This window comes from Microcaecilia unicolor, chromosome 2, assembly GCF_901765095.1.
Source record: "Microcaecilia unicolor chromosome 2, aMicUni1.1, whole genome shotgun sequence".
NCBI lineage: Eukaryota > Metazoa > Chordata > Amphibia > Gymnophiona > Siphonopidae > Microcaecilia > Microcaecilia unicolor.
This window is the reverse complement of record NC_044032.1, coordinates 56,092,667-56,107,651: the sequence shown is the minus strand read 5'-3', so window position 1 is coordinate 56,107,651 and position 14,985 is coordinate 56,092,667. Positions and strand designations below refer to the sequence as shown.

At 41.0% G+C, this 14,985-nt stretch overlaps 1 long non-coding RNA gene across 1 annotated transcript; it reads left to right on the top strand.

Moving 5' to 3' along the window:
- Positions 1-534: 534 nt before the first annotated feature.
- On the top strand, positions 535-14,066 carry LOC115461916. The gene is made up of 3 exons (XR_003940784.1): positions 535-548; positions 6,144-6,151; positions 13,988-14,066. It is a non-coding gene; the product is annotated as an uncharacterized LOC115461916 (long non-coding RNA).
- The last annotated feature ends 919 nt before the right edge of the window (positions 14,067-14,985 follow it).

Genomic DNA, 14,985 nt, shown 5'->3' with positions numbered 1-14,985 from the left:
TCCATGCAGTAAAATAAATACACCTGACTTATATATTACCCCATAGCATTTTGTTATAATATCTTGATTCATATGTGCGCTACGATTCAAGTTTATGGAGTATGTAGACTCCTGATGTCAATAACCTTCTACTTGACATATGTTTTATTTATTTATTCATTTATTTAGTACAAATTTATAGTCTGCCATACTGAAAGAAACCTTTACCCTCAGAAGAGAAAAAAGAGACATATATCACCAACCACATAAAACATTTTATGGGAAATGTGTTGTCAATTTCTACAAAGAGAAAAGGCATACAATGTTTGATAAATACCTTGTTAGAAGGAACTAACAACGAAGAAATACATCTGGAAGCTTCACAATAGGACTAAAGGAAAGAAAAATCAGAATATAGGGCTAGATTCTATATATCACTCCTACAAAATAGGCGCCAAAAATATGCCTAGGTGTGTTCTATAAACTACACCTAAATGTTTATAGAATATGCCCAGCACCCATCTGTGCAACTAAACTTAGTTGTGGGCAGTTACGCCAAGTAAAACTTAGTGTAAATACATATGCATACATTAGGCACAGACCAGGTATATTCTATAACAATGTGCATAGCTTTTAGAAACACCCATGACCATGCTCCTTTTTCAACTATGCGCCTTCAAATTTATGGGCATTACTTTACAAAATATGCTTACACAGTTGTGCGCACAAATGCTAATTAATGCCAATTATTGTCACTAATTGCTTGTTAATTGGCAATTATCAGTACTGATTGGCTTGTTAGCTAATTAAGTTGACACACAAATGCAGAATACGACTGGATTTGCACATGCAACAAGTCGCACTATATAGAATATGGGAATGATGCTAAATTTATTTTTTCATTAATAAATCACATTGCATTCAAAATGTAATATTAACTATATATAAAAACATCAAACTAAATCAAAACCCAGGTTCTGATGAAGCACAGCTGGTTAATAGCTTTTGTGAGGGCATGTAGCTATGTTCTTATGACCCTATGTGGGCCACCAGTGTCCCTAGGGTGCCATTGCAATTCCAGAGTCCCTGCCCTATGCTCACAATGTCTAAGTACCCATGGGACTGATAGAGTTTTAAGAGCCGAAGGCTTGGCCCTACCCTCCTACTTTTCTTACTACTTACCACAGCACCATCTTTTTCCTCCTCCTCTCCATGTGCAGTGTTGTCCTCATCTTTCTCCTCCTCCATAGGTGTGTTACCATCTTTTCCCCTCTCTTATTCTTGGGCCTTAATAACAGAAAAGATAGAAAGGGTTGTAATATAGATCTTTTAACCATAATTGGAAGAAGCCACTAATAACATGTCATCAGACTAGAACTCTGATAAGGAATGGTGGGTAACAATAGAGTGTCCATATCTGGTTACCGTACACAGCTTATAGTCTATATTATGTACATAAGTACATATAAGTACATAAGTATTGTCATACTGGGAAACCCCAGACTGGGGTTGCAGCAGAGGCAAAACCAGCTGGAACAGGCACAGCAGGAACCCTAATCTTCACCTGCGCTTAGCCGCTTTTCCCCAGGAGTTGAGCCCCTGGGTGCAGGCGGCTGGCAGGGCTTTGCAGGGCAGGGGCAGGATACAACAGGCAACACACAACAGAGTAGAACTAAAAGCTGCCAGCGCAGCCACTAAACAAGAAACACAAACAGATAAGAAATAGGACTGAAAGCTGCCAGGCAGCCACTAAACAAGAAACACAGAGAACCCAGAACAACACACAGAAATACAAACAAGAGTCAAGACTAGGACAGTACAAGCTAAGCTACACAAAGACTAAACTAGAATCAGGCAGGGAACTAGAACAAGAAACTAAACTAGGCAGAAGTGCCACAAGCACCAACATACCAGGGCCTTAGGCGATGCAAAGGCAAAGGCAGAAAGTTTCAAAGTGGCTAAGATACAGCAATCACCTGGCAACTATGGGTGCTGTGCAGGTTCAAACAAAACAAGCAGGTCTGGCAGGCCGGAAGATCCGGACCGGACTGGGCTGAAGTCTGGAACGGGAAACAGCACACAGACAATCCAATGCAGCCAGCACACAGAGACAGAGACAGAACTAACTCACAAAGAATAGACAGAAGCCAGCTCAGAAGCTGACCACAGGAAGTAAGGTGAGTCTGAGAGGAGTCATGGCCACAGACGTGACATAGAAGGAGTATTCAGTTCTAAAAAAAAAAAACTATATTCAGAAAAAAATAACATGTGCACACAATTAGAAAAAATGCTTGAGCAATTAACTTATCTGAAGCCCTAGCATCCAACTTCATAAAGTCTTTCTTCCATCAACCAACGTTTGCAATCCCAAAATAGACAATGGTATGATTGATAAATCCTCAACAAGAGCCTTGTTTCACATAACTGCTACATTTGAAGGGAAGAACTGAATCCAACAAAGTCAACAAGCTGGTGCCCATAAAATATCACAAGCAGATCCAAAATCCTCCAATCAACTAATAGTCAAACGTTATATCCTATTATTTGAAAAATGACCGCCACTCAATTGAGCAAGTCAGGCCTTCAGGTTCAATTGTGTTGAATTGGTAAATTAAGTGCTGTTCACATTGCCTCAACCATTTTTTAACATCACCACCCCTAATAGAGATCTTTAGTTGTTCAATGATTGTACATTGTAGATCTTTAAACTTATGTTGATACTGAACTCAGTAGCACAACATAGGAGCCTCCATCTTCTTTAAATTCACACAAGATTTATGTTCAATTATGCACGTCCGAAATGACCTGGACGTTTGGCCAATAAAAATAAGGTTACAGGGACAGTGGATTAAATAGATCACATTGCAAGAGGAACAGGTAGTAGAGCCTCTCAATCCTGTTACCCTGAGACCTTGCTTCCAAACAGATAGAACAAGCGCCACACCTCTTGAAGCCCAAATTTAAAGAACAGTCTTTCACTGATGGAATATCAGATTTACATGGAGGGGGATAATCAAACGGGGGCGCCCATCTCTAAGTACGGCTCTGTAAAGGGGTGGGGCAACCCGTATTATTGAAACAAGATGAACGTCCATCTTTCGTTTCAATAATACGGTCAGGGGTGCCCAAATCATGAAATTTAGGTCAACGTTAGAGATAGTCGTCCCCGGTTTTTGGCAATAATGGAATGCGAGGATGCCCATCTCAGAAATGACCAAATCCAAGCCATTTGGTTGTGGGAGGAGCCAGCATTCGTAGTGCACTGGTCCCACTAACTGAATGGAGAAAGCCCTTCCCTTACTGATCAGGAAAGGGACGGGCATGCATGAAGGAAATTGCATGCAAATGAGCTGCTTGCTATTAGCTCATTTGCACATGATTTCCTTCAATGGCAGTTGAGGATGTCCAAAATGTGGATGTTTTTGTGAGAAGGATGTCCATGCCTTTGCTATACCTCTGACACCCTCTTTATTTACTTATTTGGATTTTGGATCACAAGTAGCAGCAGTGGGATTTGAACTGGCCACCTCTAGATTGCAAGACCAGTGCTCTAACCCCTAGGCCACGCTGCCACTCCTCCACTCTGCTTTACTCCCTTGAAATTTGGCCATCCCAATTTGGCAGTTGAGGACGTCCAAAATGTTTGAAATAAGGACGTCCATCCCTTTGTCATGCCTCTGCTGACACACACATACCCCCCCAGGGGCCTGCATACTGCCCTCCCCCCCCCCCCCCCCCCCGCAGGGATGGCCAAATTTCAAGGGACTGGAATGAAAGAGTGGCATGTATTGAGTTCATTCACAAACCATCCCAAATTTAAAATATATAATCTGTATAATGCAACCAACATTGCCCTGTGTTTTTAACATGCCTACAATTAGCATGTGCACTGTGTAGGCACCTATAAGGATACTGTAGGCACATATATTGTTAATGTGCATACATGGTTAATGCGCATTAAAAACTGTAACGCACCTGTAACGCGGCTTAGTAAACAGGGCCCTTAGCCAGATGAAAATAACTGGAGGAATAAACCAGTTATTTTTCAGATTCGGCCACACAAAAATTAGCCACCGAAGGAGCAACAGATGCTCCCATCGCTATACCAGAAATTTGACCATAATCTGACCATCAAACACAAAATGATTATTCCTTAAAGCCAGGCTGAGAAGTTTCATCAAAACTCCTGTTGGCATTTGCCAAAGCCTAGGATGGGCTCCTAAAACACCTTCCAATACATCAGTGACTTCATTTTGGGAATAGCAGTAAATAATGAGCAGACATCCAGCATAACCAGAGTCACATCCACTAAATTTCCAGAAAAATTCCTTAACAAGTTCAAAAAATGAGCAGCATCCTTAATAAATGAAGGAATAGCCATAACCAGAGGTTGAAGGAAACAGTTCACATACTTACTAACACATTCCAATAGAAAGCCACGGGAGGATACAATAGGACATGCTGGGAGTCATGCAATCTTTTATGAATATTGGGCACAGTATAAAAAATTGGTAACTTGACTTCTTTATAATTAAGAAATCCAAACTTATTCTTGGTAAGAAAGCCAAGCTCCAAGCCTTCCAAAGTTACTTCTTTAATTAATGACAGCAACCTCGTTGTGGGATTCTCATTCAATTTTATACACACAGAGTTTAGACAATTATCTAGATGATTCTCTAATATAGTCCACTTTATTCTGAACCCACTAGAAAAAAAAAAGCTTGAGCAATTAACTTATCTGAAGCCCCAGTGTCCAACTTCATAAAGTCTTTCTTCCATCAACCGATGTTTGTAATCCCAAAAGAGACACTGGTCCACTTGTTTCATATAGCTGCTGCGTTAAGAAGGAAGAACTGAAATGACATGCCATTTCACAGATAATTTCCTATCAAAGAAGATTACAATTCATGGATATCGCAACAAAAGAGGAAAAAATCACCTAAATTTGGAAGTAATTGAGTAAAAGGAGAGAAAATATGAGAAACCTATAAAACTTCAGCCTTAAATTCAAAGAAAGACTGTTTCCCTCATCCAAGTAATACATTTTTTTGAGCTAGTTGAGTTGAAAGCTTTAAAAGAGCATCAACTGTAATAAGCTTAAGTGGGAGAAGGTTGAGCCAATCCCTGCTCACATAATTGGATGAGACCTCATACCCAATGAGCCAAAACTGATCAATTTAAGAATGTCAGGGAGGTTAAACCTGCTCATCAGCCCACTTTGAGTCAGAGGCTATCTTTCCAAGCAACAAGGCAGTAATGTTACTGACTTTAATCCTAGTAGTGGTGAAGTTCAAGATCAGATCCTGGCTGAACCTCCTGGCCTGGAAAGATTAAAGCTGAGGTAAACTAATAAAGTTGTGTCTACTGGAAAGAATGGATAGAGAAAGGGAATTGGGACCTTGAATGATATTTGTAAAAGTAACAAAGAACTAATGTCTTTTTCAACAATGCAATCACTAGCACCTGTCAACTTTTATGGCTTCAACTCAATCATTGCTTAAAGAAGAACAACTTTATCTCATCCATTGAAACTACATAACCCTCCTTACTTTTGACATAAAAATAATTCTTTTCCTCAGGTCATGTAGCGTCTTCTATTTATAAAATGCTCTTATCTTCACAATATAAAAAAGTAACTGCTATACAGAAAACATGGGAGACTGATTTGGACCAACAACTTTCTGACGAATAATTGTCTCTTTTCTGATCTAAAACTCTCAGACTTCTGTCATCAGTCACTACAATTTAATCAATATGTGTGTGTATTTTTAATGTATATCACAGGACTTTATGGTCTCTATGCAAGCTCCATATTGCAGGATTAGAATAATCTAATTTATGTTGAAACTGTAAGACTCATATGGACACTTTACTATATATGTTATACGAATGTAGTTTCACTAAACTTTCTGGAAAGAAATATTGAGGAGCATTTTCAATATGACGTCTAAATCCGATTTTGGACATTTTAGGAAAAACGTCCAAAAATCAAGTAATGAACATGGCCATTTTCAAACCAGAAAAATGTCCAACGTTTTGTTTTAAAATGGCCATTTGCTACATATTTTTGTGCTCAGTGCATCTGTCTTTTAGGACAATTTTCAGAAAAAAAAGTCCAAGGGAAAAATGTAGAAAAACACTCCATTGGGATGTATGGGGGCCAGCATTCTTAGTAGACTGGTCACATAGACATCCCAGCAGGGCAGTGGGGCACCCTAGGGGGCAATGCAGTGGACTTCATATAAAATGTCCTAGGTACACATCTCACTGTTACCCCTTATATTGTATGGGGAGTCCTCCAAAACCCACCAAAAACTTACTGTAGCTAACTGTACACCATTACAATAGCCCTTATGGTTACACATGGATGTCTCACTAGGATGCCTCACGATGGTGCCGATTCTGCACATGCATTTCTCCATATTTGTTTTTCGTACATGATAGTGGGATGTAATTTCTTTGACACCTTCTATATTAGATGCTTTCTATTTTCATGTCCTTTGTGTTGATTTTGTTTCAGTGGCGTACCAAGGGGGGGGGGGGGGGCGGTGGGGGCAGTCCGCCCAGGGTGCACGCCGCTGGGGGGGAGGTGCCACGCGCCGGTCATCATCGTTCATTTCCATGCTCCCTCTGCCCCGGAACAGGATGTTCCGGGGCAGAGGGAGCATGGAAACGAACGACGCTGACCGGCGCACGGCACCCCCCCAGCGGTGTGCACCCGGGGGGTTCTTTCACCAGGGTGGAGGGGTGTCCCTTCGCCGGGGGGGTCGCGCTGCACGGGGGGGCGCTGCACCCGGGAGGTGGGGCGCATCGGCAATCCGCCCTGGGTGTCAGCACCCCTCGGAACACCACTGTTTTGTTTACTTGTTATGTTCAGCCTTTTACTCTCCTTTTTTTCATAAGTTTTGCTTTGCATTAGATGTTTTTCAGCTAACATGGGGTTCCTTGTACTCCATAAGAGGCACACACATATGTGGCATTTTTTAAAACTGTGCTTTTGATGATCACATGCCGATTCCTTGTCTATCAGCAGTAAGTTCCTTTGTTTTAAATTCATTCCTCACTCTTTTATTCTTATAGTTTTCATTTTCCCTGCCTTATTTGTGATTTAAATAATTTCTTATTACTGTTTTTTACCTTTCTAGTCCTGTGAATTGGCGCATCAGAACTTTTGTCGTATCTCACTGCTTTCACTGCTTTGACACCATTTGGGTTATGTTTTCAGCTTTTCTGACAAATTCTACACATGTGTGACACCCCCCCCCCCCCCGAAAATGGGCTCTGGCATAAGGCTGGGGAAGGGATGATTTTCTGGGGGTCACTAAGGAAATAGAGCTGGTATTGACAGCCTGGTGCAAGAATCAGAGTAAAGCCCAGCCCTAGTGGGCAGGGTATAGAGTTAATACAAGGTATTGTAGAGAAAAATTCTGGTCTTTGGTAGCCCATCCTCACTGAGACCAGTAGCACCGAGGAGGAAGTCCTGGATACCAAGGCAGGAGAAGTTTGTAGTGTGTGGTGATTGGAAGCCTCTGCTACGCTGCAGCAGGTGTCTGCAGGGAGTTCCTGGACTGGAACATGAAGGAGTGCTTGGGGGACAATACACCCTAGTTAGGAGACATGGGAGCAGGTGTACCTCACTTCTGGCAGGAATTTAATTGCAAATGTGAATAACTCCTGTTCCAGGATGGGACAGAGAACAACTGAAGGGATTATGTGGAGGTGACTGAGGACTGATAGGAAACAGTGCAGAGATTACCAAGGTCTAACACCCTGGTTGCAAATAGATATTATTATTATTATTATTACATTTGTATCCCACATTATCTCGAACAAGCTCAGGTTCAATGTGGCTTACATTTAAGAAAAAACATCAAAAATGTAATACAGATAAATATAACATTTCAAAATATTAGGAATAAGTGTGTGTTTGTCTTGAAGCTAGGCTAGAGTATTGGTTATGTTGAAACATATAAGAAAGACGGCAACATTAGTAATCCCCTGTTAGGTTGGGGATTACTAGAGAGTTAAGTCCCTGTAGAAAGTCACTGGGGGGAGTGACTGGAAGGTCCCTGTGTGGAAGGAAGCCCAGCCCAAAGGGAGTAGTTTGGAAATAAAATGCAGAGAGATAGTGCCATGAGACTGAATAGTGATAAGGAGGAAGGACATTGGAAGGAGATAAAGAGGAGTGTTTGCCCTTTAGGGGGGGGTCTTTGGTTGCCTGATGGCCCCCTGCCACTGACCTGGAGGAGTAAAGGGGAATCCCAAAGAGGAGAGAAAAAAAACAATGGCTGTGAGAGAAAAGTTTGGACTCAGCAAAGCAACAACTGGGGGAAGAAAAGTGAGGAGAGCTATGGGTGGGCAGTGGAGAAACCCAGCCCGGGATTGTGGGATTGGAGCCAGGGAGTGCCCATCCCAGGACTAGGGTGAGCCAACGCAAAGGTTACCTTGGAAGGAAGTCAGGGCAGGAGGGTCTGGACCTGTAAAAGTGAGAGAGACACAGACATTGGGACTATTATCTGGGATAGGCATGGACAGGAGTTTGTTAAAAGTGTAAACAGTCCTGCTGGAAAGACTCTTTACATCTATGCAAGGAAGGAGAATACAAGAGTTCCATTGGGGAATGCCAGAAGGAAGGATTGTGGTTTTAAAAGAGTGTTGGAGAGTTGATCCTGGTTACTGAATGTTTCAAGAGTTGGAGAATAAACAGTTTGAGTTTCCATAAACTGCTGACTCCAGAGTGGTCTGTGGACTTGAAAGAATATGGGGGAACAGGAATGGGACTTGTTATACCACCTTTCTGTGTTTTTTTGCAACTACATTCAAAGCGATTTACATAGTATATACAGGTACTTATTTGTACCTTTAAGTGTTAAGTGGCTTGCCCAGAGTTACAAGGAGCTGTAGTGGGAATCAAACCCAGTTCCCTAGGATCAAAGTTCACTGCACTAAACACTAGGCTACTCCTCCACTCATGAAGATGCTCGCCAGTTAGTTTACATAAAGAAAATTCATTTTCAAAAGTAAACGCTGATCAGCACGATACTTACTACAAAGTATGTAGGTGAGATACCGATCGTCTGAAGTCTTTTATTTTATTTATTTATTTGTTGCATTTGTATCCCACATTTTCCCACCTATTTGCAGGCTCAATGTGGCTTACAATTTCCGTCATGACTTATGCCATGTCAGAGTACAGATACAATTGGTAATATATATATAGAAACATGGATGATATAATGAACAATCAGGTAAAAAAAGGGAGAATATGCAATTGGTATCACATATTTTCCTCTCATTAATTATAAAATTGGAGTTAGATAAGAAGACTTTTGTGTAAACAGTGAATTGTGAATGCGTCTTCTGTAGATACGGCCTTAGTGGAGTTTAAAGGTATAAAATACAAATCTTCACATGCCACCAGCCTCTCCTTTTGAACTCACTACCCAAAGACCTGAAACTCACAGAAAAAACCTGAAAACACATCTTTTCAAGAAGTCTTTCCCCCCTGGATCTGCCTAATCCCACACCACCATACATCACGAAAAGTTCAGAAATGGAAAACAATAATATTAACCTTTCTCACAATATGCTAATATATCAACCTAAGCATTTATTGTACTTCTGTATTATGTACTAGACTTCTACAAATCTAAATTTTGCAACCACCTTTTCCCACCTGCCATATGGTGGGAAAATGTGGGATACAAATGCAATAACTAAATAAATAACTAACTGAAAAAAGATGTTAAACAGCACCGGTCTCAATACAGATCCTTGAATCACTCCACTATCCACCCTCTTCCATTGAGGAAAATAGCAATTTAACCCTACCCTCTATTTTCAGTCCAATAACCAGTAGCCAAGGTAATCACTAATAACCTTTTGTCAGAGAACATTATTTTGCTCCGTGGCACCAGGCAAGGCTGTCCATTATCCCCATACCTCTTCAATATTGCATTAGAACTGCTTTTAATTGCGATTAGATCTCATGCATGTGTACATGGAATTGTCTATAAAGATCTAGAATTTAAGTACTCTGCCTATGCAGATGATGTCTTACTTTATATTTCTGATCAGAACCAGTCTATCCCAGCGCTCCTGGACCTAATCGCTCACTTTTCCAAATTTTCGGGCTACAAAATCAATCAGCAGAAGACGGAATTATTTCCTCTCAACGCATTAGCACTTCCGAATATAGCTCAGTCTTTTAACTTGGTGTGGGCCACTCCAAAAATTAAATTCTTAGGAATAGAATTGCACGCCAACTCCATAGATTCTATTCATCATAACTCCGACTTAATCCTGAAAACCCTTAAAGCTTTGCTGCATTCCTGGCATCCTCTACACTTGTCCTGGTGGGGCCGGCTTGAAACTATTAAAATGATGGTATCTCCAAAAATTAATTATATCCTCAGTATGCTTCCGATCGTCTTCCCCCTTCCATTCTACTCACAAGTTGACAAATTATTATCTTCCTTTCTATGGTCAAATAAGCCTCCAAAAATTGCTTTGAGGAAACTTAAATGCACCAGGGAAAAAGGCGGAGTTTTATTTCCCGACTTCCTCACTTATCATAAATCTTACATTTCACAGCAGGGGTGCAGATGGTTCTTCCGCACTTCTGAATACAAGCCCATGTGGCTGCAATTGGAGGAGGCCATGGTAGCTCCTCTCACTTTACCGCTTCTTCTTACTGCTTCTTCATTTCCATCACATAGAGTTAATCAGATTATAGTCTCCACGGTCAAATGTCTATTGGACCTCGACAAATTTCAAGCAATACCTTTCAGTAAGTCATCACATCAGTCACTTTGGTATAATCCGCATATCTTAATACATAAGGCTCCATTCTTTTGGAAAGAGTGGATAGATAAGGGAGTCTTCTATCTGTCTGATATTGTTAATGCTGATAATAGTTTTTGGTCCTTTTCTGAGGTGGTATCCAAATTTTCTCTACCTCCTACTATGTTCTTTCAATGTATGCAACTTACTCATAGTGTGAAGGCATCTGTTGAGCTGGCATCATTGTCATCTCGGCTGCCTTCTTTATTTGCCAACGCCCAGACACTAGTATTAGCTGGGCACACAGCTTCATCTATTTATAAAATTTTTATTAACTCAACACACAACTTCAATACTGCCCTTCAACATAATTGGCAGCTTGATACAGAGTCTGTGGTAGATGAAAATATGTGGTTCTGTTTCTGGTTTAAAGTTATGAAACCTCTTTCCTCTGCAGCGGTTTTGCAGTCTATGTTTTTTTAATATCATAAAACCAATTGGACTCCTCGAAAACTTGCTACTGCTGGCCTGAGCTCATCAGACAAATGTTGGCACTGTTCGCTGCAAGTGGGTACTTTCTCTCATATGTTATATGAGTGTCCTCCGATCTTTCAATTCTGGAAGGCTGTTTGGAATATTATACAAAAACTTTTGCCCATAACTGATGACCTGACTTATTCAATTGTAATTTTAAGTCCGTTCATGCAACTTTTGATTTGACCTCCTCGCAATCAAAACTATTGGACATTCTCCTCACTATTGCTCAACGGCATATTTTGCAAAACTGGAAAAACGCACAGTTGCTGAATATTCATTTCTGATGGAATACAGTCCTGCAGCATCAGAAGTTTGAGCTCGCCATGGCTGCAAAAAGTCGGATGATAGTATCTAAGAAAAAAATTTGGTCTATTTTGGACAACTACCTCCAAACTATTTAGGCCACACCTTAAACCAGTACAAAGGACTTATTTGTTAAACACCTGGATGCTTTCCCCTTCTTTTTTCTCTTCTTTCCTTTCTCTTTTTTCCTTTCCCACCTGTTGTGTTTCTTGCTTCCTATGTTTTTCCATCATTGTTTTCCTGTTATTTGTATTCTTGGAAATTAATAAAATATTTGGAAGACCAATAACCAATTCCTAATCCACAGCCAAACCAATTTTTGAAAAACTTGATGGGCTTCAAATATATTCAATGATCTTGTTAGGAAACCCTCACTCATAGACATTAATTATCCTTTAAGACTTTTGATTACACAGAGCTGTAGCGAGGGGAGCTGACACCCGGGGCGGGTTGCCGCTGCGCACCCCCCCCCCCCGGGTGCAGCACGGCACACCCTCCTCCCACTGGAGCGCACCCCCCCCCCCCGGAGCGCATACCTCCCCCCTGGAGCGCATACCTGCGGCGAGGGACGGGCGGGAGGGCTGATCCGCCCCGACTGCACGTTGCTGAGGTGTGTCGGCTCCGCGCTGGTTCAGTGCTATCTCTGTCCCGGAACAGGAAGTAACCTGATCCGGGGCAGAGAGGGCAGTGCACCAGCGCGGAGCCGACACCCCCCAGCGGCGTGCACCCGGGGCGGACCCGCCCCCCCCTTCCTACGCCACTGTGATTACATCTGCAAAGCAAAGGTACAGAAAATGCAAGGAACTCCTTAATTTTTGGCAATAGTTTGTTAACCTAAGGCATATTCGCTGTAAGAAATAATTCACAAATCAAGGGATATACGTTAAAATCAGTTCTGAACCACTGAAGTATCTGATGAATAAAAAAAATAAGTACCAATGATTGTTCACTGCTGGTACCACTGAGATTATTGCACTTGTCAATGGATTTCTTTTCATCTTCTGTTGGAGTGCTTGAGCTGTAGCAACTGGATTATGACATCTGAAGGAGCTGCACAACCCTTCTTTTGCAGTCTACTGACACACTTCATAGGGCTGGAGAGAAGTACTTTATTCTTTGATTGACTATGGTTAAGAGGGAAGAAGTTGATTAAAGTGGATACATATATTATTTGCAACCAGAAGACTGAACCTTTAGGCCTATGATTGCATTTAAGAGTGGTGTTTTCAAATGCAGGGGTAAAAACTAACTCTTCAGTTCTGGACTATACCAGATATTATAATGTCCTCTATTATTAGAAAGATATGAGCATTTTGGGTATAGGATGATTTGACTTTTTATTTTTTTAGATGTTACTTTGACTTCTTTGGAAGTCTTCCTTTTTTTTGTCTAATACAAATTGCCTTAATGCAAACCTTTAAGAACTTGATATGTTAAACTCTTAGATGGTTTTACACTCTTTTGTTTCAAAGGGCAAGGAACTTATAAACTTGTGGCTCAAAATGGAACTAGGGAAGTGTGGAATGGAAAGGGCTTGGAAGCTATCATAGAAAGGATCCTTTTTTTGGCATTTTTGGTTGGGACTGTGATTGGCATCTGGTGGATAGAGCTTACTTTGTATCATTTTTAGATGACCTAATAGGGAAATATTCACAACGGAAACTTTTTTGTTGTGAATGTATGTGCGAGGGAACTGTTTCACTGACAGGCATTCTTAATCATGGCTTCAGCCCTCTCTAGAAATTTGTGGAGCAGAACTAAACATTTGCAGTAAGGTGAAGATATTACTTCTGCTGGTGATGTCTGTGCATTCCTGACTGCTGTAACAACATAGTATTCACTAAATTGTATAATCAATTTATACCACAATTTAATCAATCCCTAGAAACAGAGGGGCAAATTCTATAACAAGACAACTAAAATTAAGCATTTGGAGGGCGTGTGGTAGGAGCATATTATTTAAATCATAGCAAATACTTTTCTTTAGAAGAGGTGCTGTGAGAAGACTTCCAGAGAGGGAGAGATCTTCACTGGTAAGAATTTGCTGGGAATTGTTATTGAACGTGGGTAAAAGTAGATTTAGAATGAAATAGGTAACCTCAGAGACTGTATTTTAAGCTACTCTGCTCACTTAGCAAAGGAGTTTCAGGAATAGATTTTCTTAGCATATAAAGAGGGGCATTTTCGATATGACGTCTAAGGACAACTTTGGACGTTTTGCTCAAAATGTCTAAAATTCGGACAGCAAATATAGCGATTTTTGAAACAGCAAAATGTGTTTTTTTGCCTTTTTTTTTTCAAAAATGGCCACTTGCTCTGTGCATTTAACTTTTTGGTCCAAATCTAAAAAAAAAAAAAAGAATCCAAGTCATTTCAGATGTAGGAGGAGACACCATTCTTGGTAGACTGGACACACAGATATCCCAATAGAGCAGTAGGGCACCCTAGGGGGCACTGCAGTAGACATCACATAAAAGCTCCCAGGTACACATCTTACCATTGCTCCCTTATATTGTATAATGAGCCCTCCGAAACCCACCAAAAATCTACTATACCCAACTGTACACCACTACAATAGCCCTTATGGCCTGGTCCCCTTCTCCACAGACCACTAGGCTACTACAGGGGCCTGCTTCATGCTCTAATAGGACTGGCTATAACATCTGAAGCTGTCTCAGATGCTGGGTATGTACTGTTTCTTTCATATCTTTGAGGGTGGGAAGGGGTCAGTGCCCACTGGGGGTGTAAGGCGATCATTCCTTTACTCCTCCAGTGGTCATCTGGTCATTTAGGACACTTTTTATGGCTGTCATTATTAAAACAGGTTTTGTTCAAGTCTAGTTTAGTCCTAGATATTTTTACTTTGTCTTAGAAACTTCAAATCCTGTCCTTAACACCCCCCTCCCAACATGCCCCCTTGAGATTTGGATGCAGGCTAACAGCATAGAAAAACATGTGGAAAATGGTCTTTGCAACAAAAAAGAAAACAACACTGGGCCTTCAGGATTGAGATAATCAAAGTCCTTCTTTGGTCTTTAAAAATAACGTCCAAATGCTACTTTATGTTACTTTTTAGACGTTTTTCTCTTTTGAAAATGAGCCCCAACATCTCTGTTACAGTTCCGTAGGCTATCATTGAAGGAGGCTGTTGTACTATAGTATCAGTTTAAAGCACAGCTAACAGGTGCAGGAAGCCTCAGGGAAGATGGGGCATCCTGATAGTGAGGTTGCAATAGAGGTGGAGGGGCATAATCGAACGCCTATGTGTAAGAACGTCCATTTCCGAGAACGGGTCCGTGAAGGGGTGGGCTGAACCGTATTTTCGAAAAAAATGGACGTCTATCTTTTTTTGCGAAAATACGGTTTGTGCCAGGCAAATGCATT